The following is an 11,048-nucleotide window of genomic DNA, read 5'->3' on the forward strand; positions in this document are numbered from 1 at the left end:
CACTTGCAACACACTTTCTCAACCAGTCAATCCGTCTATTAAGGTCATTAAACCTATTCCTATATCTGGCAGCTTTTCTATAGCCCCACTTTTTGAAGAAAGTTTTAAATTGCACTTTCACCCAGTCCCACCAGTCAAGAACACACACAAAATCCTTCTTACGCATTCTCCATCTTTCATACTTTACATTAAACTCATTCATCACCTCATCATCCTCTAACAGCCTTGCATTCAACTTCCATACCCCACCGCCATACACTTGGTCACCATTCGCACAAAACACGCCTCTCAAACATTCATGGTCCGAAAAAGGTACCTTTTGTTGAGAAAAATCCAAACATACCATATTTTTAGAAAATAACATTAAATCAATTCTGGAATGAATCTCACCACGGTCAGCATGGTATGTCGGCGGTGGTGGCATGCCAAGAACAACAACTGCTGCATCTAAAAAGGAAAAATCACAAATTAAATGGGACAATTTCTTTCCTGTTATGTCACACTTTCCTTCTGTGACACAATTAACGTCCCCAACAAAAATAGTGGGAGATTTCCCTGGAAGAAAAAAACTTAATTTTTCAAGAAGAGCAAGCCGCTCTTCCTTCCCTGTAGGGCAATATAAATTAATAATTCTGACCCGCCACCCTCTATAACTCAAAAATGCAATTAAACATCGGCCCACCTCCACCACAATATAACTATCAATAGAGATTTCTTTATTCCCAACTAATATCCCCACCCCATCATTTTTATTATGATTAGACCCTGACCAGATATGCTGTCCGTAAGGCCAGTCTTTGTCACAAGGAGCATCCTGAATCCCACACTCCTGAAGGCAAAAAACATCAGCACCTAAATGTTTCAGGTAGTCCAGAACAGTTGTTCTTCTGATTTTAGATCTGATCTGCCTTACATTTAGGGACACTACATCCCAACCAGATTGGCAAGACATTAATTAATGAAAAGAAATACATGACTCAATGTTGATCACACCATACTCATCCATTATCATCAGACTGGGAAAGCACCCCAAAGGTGTTGATGCTCTCAGGGATGCCAAGGTAAGGAGCATCAGGGGAGAAGACATCCTGCGGGTAAATGCGGTCACTTGCAGGACTGTCGCACCCTCCGCTGGCAGGTGAGTACTCTCGTCTGGGTTTTTTATTGGCCAGTTCAGGAGTATCATCATCATCAAAAGACCTCCCAGAAGTAAAGTCTCCTTGGCCACCATCCCTGGCCACCTCTTCGTCTGTAGCACCCCAGGACAATGCAGGGGTTCGAGCTAGAGACACATCCATGTCACCCTCACCACATATTTCGGACTGATGAGGGAGGTCCACATCCAACTCGGAGATCTCCATACCTGGCCCAGCAGGGGCCGGAGGGTCCAACAGGTTCTGGGCCTCACCCACCAGATCTTCAACCTCAGGGGGCTCCGTCTCAGCATTGATCTCTGCAGTAGTCACCTGTGGGGTAACAGCAGGGACAGTAGGCTTACCTTTGGTCACTTCGGAGAAGGACCTAGGCTTGACTTTAGCCTTACAATCCCGAATCACATGTCCTTCCTCCCCGCAGGCATCACATACCACCGGGTTGGAACAATCCTTCGCCAGATGACCGTACTTGTTGCACTTTCTACAGTTTGGCAATTGCTTGCAGAAATCCTGGATATGCCCGAACATGTTGCATCTCCTGCAGAACAATGGCGCCTCGGGAAAAAACAGATATCCAGAGTCTCTTCCAATTGTAAAGTTCAGGGGAGGATAGTGAATACCTCCAGGACCATGAGGGTCTATCCCAAACCTCACAAAGTATTTATACTTCCCAGTCCACAGCCCTTCTCCATTTAAGATTTTATGGGAGAATTGCACAAAAATGCAGTGTCTTCTCAGGAATGCAGTGATATCATCCCGGGAGATAAAGGGGTTGTGCATGAATATTACCACCGGGATATCCCCCTTAGAGTAGAGTACAGTGAAGATAAGTCCATCCAGCTGAGGGTGCTCTGAAAGGACTTGAAGAGTTTTGAAAAGGTTTTGGCAAGCCGCCATAGAAGAAAGCACCAAGACGTACCTATGCTCCCTTCTGAACTCCTGCAAACAGATGATCTCCGACTTCTGGATCTTCAGGATTTCATAGAAAATGGCGTTGACCAGGTATGACAACGAGAAATGGTCCTTCTTCTCCTCAGAGACCTCGATACGGAAAGCATTCTTGACCCGGGGATCCCCGGTCCCAGCAAAACGAAGCTTGACACCCATGGTCGCTTCAGGAATCGCCTTCTCGTTTCCTCCTCACTCTCCCCCTATAGCAGCATCCAGCTTAAGCCACCGAAGTGGCGATGCTGGAAGGCCGAGGGCTAGTACACAAGGAACCTCTTGTCCAAACACTAGGTCTGAGCCAAAAGGCCGAGAAGCGATAACCAGAATTGGTTTCAAACTACGGAGCCACCCAAGGATCCTGAAAAGTCCATTTGTGGAGATGAGCTCCTGGACTCCCGTTAAGAAGACATGTTGTCAACCTCTAGATCCCTTACATGCCTGCACTTTTCGGCTTGCTGCTGCTGCAATCCACGCGTTTTAGATCTGCATAACTCCACCTCTTTAAACACAGCACCTTCACCCCCTGCTGTTCCCACCCGCCTCAACACCGTTGGAAGGGAGGAGAACCAATTAAGGCGGGGGGTGGGGTGGAACGAGCAGCTGTCTACCCTTAGCAGGAGGGCTCCTGATTACATACCTCTCCTGCTGCTGCTGCTGGCTGTCCAGCAGCAGACTGAAGGTGGCTGCTGCTGTGCACAGGTATATAAAGGCTCAGAGCCTATTATGACACGCGCAGCCAGCGTTCCATTGCCACATTCCATCTACTGCAGGCAGGATACCTGGCTGGCTGAATGTCGCTGAGAAGCTCACAGAGACCGCCATAAGCAACAGTTTAACAGAATGCCACAGACTAATCAACCAAACTTTTTGGGTTGGGTTCTCTTTTATAGTCTGCAGGCATTAAATGAAAGAAGTCAGTGTTCCAGCAGAAGGAGACAACGTTTCAGAAAAGGCATTGTAGCAAACCAAAAAAGAAATTTTAAGCGCAGCAGAGTAACCAGCGCACATACCTGTTAGCTCAGGTGAGTTTAAAAGGCTGCTGTTGATAACAAGGGCATTTGCTAAATAGATGGTGTGTGTGCAACAATATACTGAAAGGTCAATTATATTGTGCAGCTTATCTCACCACCTGTAGTTATTTAGGTGAAAGCTCCAAAATGCTTGCCTAATATGTCTGTTTATCCAAAAGGAAGTAAAAAGGGAGAGCTAGAAAGATAGCATTGCATCACATTACATGGCAATGCAATGCACAGTTGCTGAAGTTGAACCAAAATGAGCTTGTAATCTGGCTTCTGCAACTTTGAACATGAAAAATCCAATGAGGAGAAGAAAAGCAAAGCCAAAGAGCCCATCCCAAAATCCGACAAACAAGCAAAATGAACAAAAAACATTGAATTCAATTCTTTCTGATTTTAGAAACTGCATTAAAGAAGGGGTGCACCGGTCCTGGAGATACTGCAATACCAGGTCAATGCGTGGAGTGGACAGAGCAAGCTCTTTTTCCATCTCCCTGTTCTAAAAATCCATTTAATATATGGTCCCCAGATAGGGGACGTATCAGATATTAAACTGATAAGAACAGATACTACACTTGATCTTAGCCAAAAGGCCGAGAAGCGATAACCAGAATTGGTTTCAAACTACGGAGCCACCCAAGGATCCTGAAAAGTCCATTTGTGGAGATGAGCTCCTGGACTCCCGTTAAGAAGACATGTTGTCAACCTCTAGATCCCTTACATGCCTGCACTTTTCGGCTTGCTGCTGCTGCAATCCACGCGTTTTAGATCTGCATAACTCCACCTCTTTAAACACAGCACCTTCACCCCCTGCTGTTCCCACCCGCCTCAACACCGTTGGAAGGGAGGAGAACCAATTAAGGCGGGGGGTGGGGTGGAACGAGCAGCTGTCTACCCTTAGCAGGAGGGCTCCTGATTACATACCTCTCCTGCTGCTGCTGGCTGTCCAGCAGCAGACTGAAGGTGGCTGCTGCTGTGCACAGGTATATAAAGGCTCAGAGCCTATTATGACACGCGCAGCCAGCGTTCCATTGCCACATTCCATCTACTGCAGGCAGGATACCTGGCTGGCTGAATGTCGCTGAGAAGCTCACAGAGACCGCCATAAGCAACAGTTTAACAGAATGCCACAGACTAATCAACCAAACTTTTTGGGTTGGGTTCTCTTTTATAGTCTGCAGGCATTAAATGAAAGAAGTCAGTGTTCCAGCAGAAGGAGACAACGTTTCAGAAAAGGCATTGTAGCAAACCAAAAAAGAAATTTTAAGCGCAGCAGAGTAACCAGCGCACATACCTGTTAGCTCAGGTGAGTTTAAAAGGCTGCTGTTGATAACAAGGGCATTTGCTAAATAGATGGTGTGTGTGCAACAATATACTGAAAGGTCAATTATATTGTGCAGCTTATCTCACCACCTGTAGTTATTTAGGTGAAAGCTCCAAAATGCTTGCCTAATATGTCTGTTTATCCAAAAGGAAGTAAAAAGGGAGAGCTAGAAAGATAGCATTGCATCACATTACATGGCAATGCAATGCACAGTTGCTGAAGTTGAACCAAAATGAGCTTGTAATCTGGCTTCTGCAACTTTGAACATGAAAAATCCAATGAGGAGAAGAAAAGCAAAGCCAAAGAGTCCATCCCAAAATCCGACAAACAAGCAAAATGAACAAAAAACATTGAATTCAATTCTTTCTGATTTTAGAAACTGCATTAAAGAAGGGGTGCACCGGTCCTGGAGATACTGCAATACCAGGTCAAAGCGTGGAGTGGACAGAGCAAGCTCTTTTTCCATCTCCCTGTTCTAAAAATCCATTTAATATATGGTCCCCAGATAGGGGACGTATCAGATATTAAACTGATAAGAACAGATACTACACTTGATCTTAGCCAAAAGGCCGAGAAGCGATAACCAGAATTGGTTTCAAACTACGGAGCCACCCAAGGATCCTGAAAAGTCCATTTGTGGAGATGAGCTCCTGGACTCCCGTTAAGAAGACATGTTGTCAACCTCTAGATCCCTTACATGCCTGCACTTTTCGGCTTGCTGCTGCTGCAATCCACGCGTTTTAGAACTGCATAACTGCACCTCTTTAAACACAGCACCTTCACCCCCTGCTGTTCCCACCCGCCTCAACACCGTTGGAAGGGAGGAGAACCAATTAAGGCGGGGGGTGGGGTGGAACGAGCAGCTGTCTACCCTTAGCAGGAGGGCTCCTGATTACATACCTCTCCTGCTGCTGCTGCTGCTGGCTGTCCAGCAGCAGACTGAAGGTGGCTGCTGCTGTGCACAGGTATATAAAGGCTCAGAGCCTATTATGACACGCGCAGCCAGCGTTCCATTGCCACATTCCATCTACTGCAGGCAGGATACCTGGCTGGCTGAATGTCGCTGAGAAGCTCACAGAGACCGCCATAAGCAACAGTTTAACAGAATGCCACAGACTAATCAACCAAACTTTTTGGGTTGGGTTCTCTTTTATAGTCTGCAGGCATTAAATGAAAGAAGTCAGTGTTCCAGCAGAAGGAGACAACGTTTCAGAAAAGGCATTGTAGCAAACCAAAAAAGAAATTTTAAGCGCAGCAGAGTAACCAGCGCACATACCTGTTAGCTCAGGTGAGTTTAAAAGGCTGCTGTTGATAACAAGGGCATTTGCTAAATAGATGGTGTGTGTGCAACAATATACTGAAAGGTCAATTATATTGTGCAGCTTATCTCACCACCTGTAGTTATTTAGGTGAAAGCTCCAAAATGCTTGCCTAATATGTCTGTTTATCCAAAAGGAAGTAAAAAGGGAGAGCTAGAAAGATAGCATTGCATCACATTACATGGCAATGCAATGCACAGTTGCTGAAGTTGAACCAAAATGAGCTTGTAATCTGGCTTCTGCAACTTTGAACATGAAAAATCCAATGAGGAGAAGAAAAGCAAAGCCAAAGAGTCCATCCCAAAATCTGACAAACAAGCAAAATGAACAAAAAACATTGAATTCAATTCTTTCTGATTTTAGAAACTACATTAAAGAAGGGGTGCACCGGTCCTGGAGATACTGCAATACCAGGTCAATGCGTGGAGTGGACAGAGCAAGCTCTTTTTCCATCTCCCTGTTCTAAAAATCCATTTAATATATGGTCCCCAGATAGGGGACGTATCAGATATTAAACTGATAAGAACAGATACTACACTTGATCTTAGCCAAAAGGCCGAGAAGCGATAACCAGAATTGGTTTCAAACTACGGAGCCACCCAAGGATCCTGAAAAGTCCATTTGTGGAGATGAGCTCCTGGACTCCCGTTAAGAAGACATGTTGTCAACCTCTAGATCCCTTACATGCCTGCACTTTTCGGCTTGCTGCTGCTGCAATCCACGCGTTTTAGATCTGCATAACTCCACCTCTTTAAACACAGCACCTTCACCCCCTGCTGTTCCCACCCGCCTCAACACCGTTGGAAGGGAGGAGAACCAATTAAGGCGGGGGGTGGGGTGGAACGAGCAGCTGTCTACCCTTAGCAGGAGGGCTCCTGATTACATACCTCTCCTGCTGCTGCTGCTGCTGGCTGTCCAGCAGCAGACTGAAGGTGGCTGCTGCTGTGCACAGGTATATAAAGGCTCAGAGCCTATTATGACACGCGCAGCCAGCGTTCCATTGCCACATTCCATCTACTGCAGGCAGGATACCTGGCTGGCTGAATGTCGCTGAGAAGCTCACAGAGACCGCCATAAGCAACAGTTTAACAGAATGCCACAGACTAATCAACCAAACTTTTTGGGTTGGGTTCTCTTTTATAGTCTGCAGGCATTAAATGAAAGAAGTCAGTGTTCCAGCAGAAGGAGACAACGTTTCAGAAAAGGCATTGTAGCAAACCAAAAAAGAAATTTTAAGCGCAGCAGAGTAACCAGCGCACATACCTGTTAGCTCAGGTGAGTTTAAAAGGCTGCTGTTGATAACAAGGGAATTTGCTAAATAGATGGTGTGTGTGCAACAATATACTGAAAGGTCAATTATATTGTGCAGCTTATCTCACCACCTGTAGTTATTTAGGTGAAAGCTCCAAAATGCTTGCCTAATATGTCTGTTTATCCAAAAGGAAGTAAAAAGGGAGAGCTAGAAAGATAGCATTGCATCACATTACATGGCAATGCAATGCACAGTTGCTGAAGTTGAACCAAAATGAGCTTGTAATCTGGCTTCTGCAACTTTGAACATGAAAAATCCAATGAGGAGAAGAAAAGCAAAGCCAAAGAGTCCATCCCAAAATCTGACAAACAAGCAAAATGAACAAAAAACATTGAATTCAATTCTTTCTGATTTTAGAAACTACATTAAAGAAGGGGTGCACCGGTCCTGGAGATACTGCAATACCAGGTCAATGCGTGGAGTGGACAGAGCAAGCTCTTTTTCCATCTCCCTGTTCTAAAAATCCATTTAATATATGGTCCCCAGATAGGGGACGTATCAGATATTAAACTGATAAGAACAGATACTACACTTGATCTTAGCCAAAAGGCCGAGAAGCGATAACCAGAATTGGTTTCAAACTACGGAGCCACCCAAGGATCCTGAAAAGTCCATTTGTGGAGATGAGCTCCTGGACTCCCGTTAAGAAGACATGTTGTCAACCTCTAGATCCCTTACATGCCTGCACTTTTCGGCTTGCTGCTGCTGCAATCCACGCGTTTTAGATCTGCATAACTCCACCTCTTTAAACACAGCACCTTCACCCCCTGCTGTTCCCACCCGCCTCAACACCGTTGGAAGGGAGGAGAACCAATTAAGGCGGGGGGTGGGGTGGAACGAGCAGCTGTCTACCCTTAGCAGGAGGGCTCCTGATTACATACCTCTCCTGCTGCTGCTGCTGCTGGCTGTCCAGCAGCAGACTGAAGGTGGCTGCTGCTGTGCACAGGTATATAAAGGCTCAGAGCCTATTATGACACGCGCAGCCAGCGTTCCATTGCCACATTCCATCTACTGCAGGCAGGATACCTGGCTGGCTGAATGTCGCTGAGAAGCTCACAGAGACCGCCATAAGCAACAGTTTAACAGAATGCCACAGACTAATCAACCAAACTTTTTGGGTTGGGTTCTCTTTTATAGTCTGCAGGCATTAAATGAAAGAAGTCAGTGTTCCAGCAGAAGGAGACAACGTTTCAGAAAAGGCATTGTAGCAAACCAAAAAAGAAATTTTAAGCGCAGCAGAGTAACCAGCGCACATACCTGTTAGCTCAGGTGAGTTTAAAAGGCTGCTGTTGATAACAAGGGCATTTGCTAAATAGATGGTGTGTGTGCAACAATATACTGAAAGGTCAATTATATTGTGCAGCTTATCTCACCACCTGTAGTTATTTAGGTGAAAGCTCCAAAATGCTTGCCTAATATGTCTGTTTATCCAAAAGGAAGTAAAAAGGGAGAGCTAGAAAGATAGCATTGCATCACATTACATGGCAATGCAATGCACAGTTGCTGAAGTTGAACCAAAATGAGCTTGTAATCTGGCTTCTGCAACTTTGAACATGAAAAATCCAATGAGGAGAAGAAAAGCAAAGCCAAAGAGTCCATCCCAAAATCCGACAAACAAGCAAAATGAACAAAAAACATTGAATTCAATTCTTTCTGATTTTAGAAACTGATTAAAGAAGGGGTGCACCGGTCCTGGAGATACTGCAATACCAGGTCAATGCGTGGAGTGGACAGAGCAAGCTCTTTTTCCATCTCCCTGTTCTAAAAATCCATTTAATATATGGTCCCCAGATAGGGGACGTATCAGATATTAAACTGATAAGAACAGATACTACACTTGATCTTAGCCAAAAGGCCGAGAAGCGATAACCAGAATTGGTTTCAAACTACGGAGCCACCCAAGGATCCTGAAAAGTCCATTTGTGGAGATGAGCTCCTGGACTCCCGTTAAGAAGACATGTTGTCAACCTCTAGATCCCTTACATGCCTGCACTTTTCGGCTTGCTGCTGCTGCAATCCACGCGTTTTAGATCTGCATAACTCCACCTCTTTAAACACAGCACCTTCACCCCCTGCTGTTCCCACCCGCCTCAACACCGTTGGAAGGGAGGAGAACCAATTAAGGCGGGGGGTGGGGTGGAACGAGCAGCTGTCTACCCTTAGCAGGAGGGCTCCTGATTACATACCTCTCCTGCTGCTGCTGCTGCTGGCTGTCCAGCAGCAGACTGAAGGTGGCTGCTGCTGTGCACAGGTATATAAAGGCTCAGAGCCTATTATGACACGCGCAGCCAGCGTTCCATTGCCACATTCCATCTACTGCAGGCAGGATACCTGGCTGGCTGAATGTCGCTGAGAAGCTCACAGAGACCGCCATAAGCAACAGTTTAACAGAATGCCACAGACTAATCAACCAAACTTTTTGGGTTGGGTTCTCTTTTATAGTCTGCAGGCATTAAATGAAAGAAGTCAGTGTTCCAGCAGAAGGAGACAACGTTTCAGAAAAGGCATTGTAGCAAACCAAAAAAGAAATTTTAAGCGCAGCAGAGTAACCAGCGCACATACCTGTTAGCTCAGGTGAGTTTAAAAGGCTGCTGTTGATAACAAGGGCATTTGCTAAATAGATGGTGTGTGTGCAACAATATACTGAAAGGTCAATTATATTGTGCAGCTTATCTCACCACCTGTAGTTATTTAGGTGAAAGCTCCAAAATGCTTGCCTAATATGTCTGTTTATCCAAAAGGAAGTAAAAAGGGAGAGCTAGAAAGATAGCATTGCATCACATTACATGGCAATGCAATGCACAGTTGCTGAAGTTGAACCAAAATGAGGTTGTAATCTGGCTTCTGCAACTTTGAACATGAAAAATCCAATGAGGAGAAGAAAAGCAAAGCCAAAGAGTCCATCCCAAAATCTGACAAACAAGCAAAATGAACAAAAAACATTGAATTCAATTCTTTCTGATTTTAGAAACTGCATTAAAGAAGGGGTGCACCGGTCCTGGAGATACTGCAATACCAGGTCAATGCGTGGAGTGGACAGAGCAAGCTCTTTTTCCATCTCCCTGTTCTAAAAATCCATTTAATATATGGTCCCCAGATAGGGGACGTATCAGATATTAAACTGATAAGAACAGATTTTTTTTTTGATTGAAGCTGCATCCAAGGCACTGAAAAATGTGACCGAAGTCACACCAAAACAGCGCACGAGGCGAGGATTCATGTGGACCCTTCCCGGAGGAGAGGGTCCCCAATAAACCATCCCCATCCCTCCGAGCCAGAAGGCCACAGCGAGGGTCAGGGATCTCCGATGCTCTCCCTAGCCGAAGCCGGAGAAGAGCCGTTTTCGTGCTCCCAGCTTCCATCTAGGCTGCCACCCTAGTGGAGCTGGAGCCTGTGTTGGTTTCTCAGCCCAAAGCTGACCGGACCTCCGACCGGGTTTATAAAAATTCCCCTTCCTAGCCCGGAGGCCAGGAATAGGGGGGGTTGCTCAGAAAGTATGATTGGCAAAGGTGCGGCGTGCTACGAAGCCAAGTCTTTCTGGGGTTCCCAGTCCCAGTAAGCTTGGACTCCCACCAGGGCGCCTACTCCTGGGGCACATTGCTCCAAAGCCCTCACACTTACCCAGCCTAGTGACTTCGATCCTGGAGAGCCATGTTTTCCATCAGATAACTCTATGAGCCACCTGGCGTACTAACAAGTGCACCAAACCAGTGTGTAATATGCATCAATTTACTAGGGCAGCCCAAGGACAAAACTGCCTTTTCAAAAGATACTACACTTGATCTTAGCCAAAAGGCCGAGAAGCGATAACCAGAATTGGTTTCAAACTACGGAGCCACCCAAGGATCCTGAAAAGTCCATTTGTGGAGATGAGCTCCTGGACTCCCGTTAAGAAGACATGTTGTCAACCTCTAGATCCCTTACATGCCTGCACTTTTCGGCTTGCTGCTGCTGCAATCCACGCGTTTTAGATCT

General features: G+C 45.7%; 6 non-coding genes and 1 pseudogene across 6 annotated transcripts; all 7 read right to left on the reverse strand.

The window, feature by feature from the left end:
• Positions 1-3,532: 3,532 nt before the first annotated feature.
• Positions 3,533-3,723, reverse strand: LOC141220510 (U2 spliceosomal RNA). Its single transcript, XR_012288717.1, has one exon. It is a non-coding gene; the product is annotated as a U2 spliceosomal RNA (small nuclear RNA).
• Positions 3,724-4,832: 1,109 nt separating this feature from the next.
• On the reverse strand, positions 4,833-5,023 carry LOC141220613 (U2 spliceosomal RNA). Its single transcript, XR_012288818.1, has one exon. It is a non-coding gene; the product is annotated as a U2 spliceosomal RNA (small nuclear RNA).
• A 1,115-nt stretch (positions 5,024-6,138) lies between these two features.
• Positions 6,139-6,329, reverse strand: LOC141220512 (U2 spliceosomal RNA). The gene has a single exon (XR_012288719.1). It is a non-coding gene; the product is annotated as a U2 spliceosomal RNA (small nuclear RNA).
• Positions 6,330-7,444: 1,115 nt separating this feature from the next.
• On the reverse strand, positions 7,445-7,635 carry LOC141220513 (U2 spliceosomal RNA). The gene has a single exon (XR_012288720.1). It is a non-coding gene; the product is annotated as a U2 spliceosomal RNA (small nuclear RNA).
• Positions 7,636-8,749: 1,114 nt separating this feature from the next.
• Positions 8,750-8,940, reverse strand: LOC141220514 (U2 spliceosomal RNA). Its single transcript, XR_012288721.1, has one exon. It is a non-coding gene; the product is annotated as a U2 spliceosomal RNA (small nuclear RNA).
• Positions 8,941-10,055: 1,115 nt separating this feature from the next.
• On the reverse strand, positions 10,056-10,241 carry LOC141220646 (U2 spliceosomal RNA). Its single transcript, XR_012288851.1, has one exon. It is a non-coding gene; the product is annotated as a U2 spliceosomal RNA (small nuclear RNA).
• A 524-nt stretch (positions 10,242-10,765) lies between these two features.
• Positions 10,766-10,881, reverse strand: LOC141220739 (U2 spliceosomal RNA; annotated as a pseudogene).
• Positions 10,882-11,048: the final 167 nt, after the last annotated feature.

The sequence above is a fragment of the Phyllobates terribilis genome, unplaced genomic scaffold (assembly GCF_046119375.1).
Source record: "Phyllobates terribilis strain yellow unplaced genomic scaffold, ASM4611937v1 Scaffold_298__1_contigs__length_2340664, whole genome shotgun sequence".
Classification (NCBI taxonomy): domain Eukaryota; kingdom Metazoa; phylum Chordata; class Amphibia; order Anura; family Dendrobatidae; genus Phyllobates; species Phyllobates terribilis.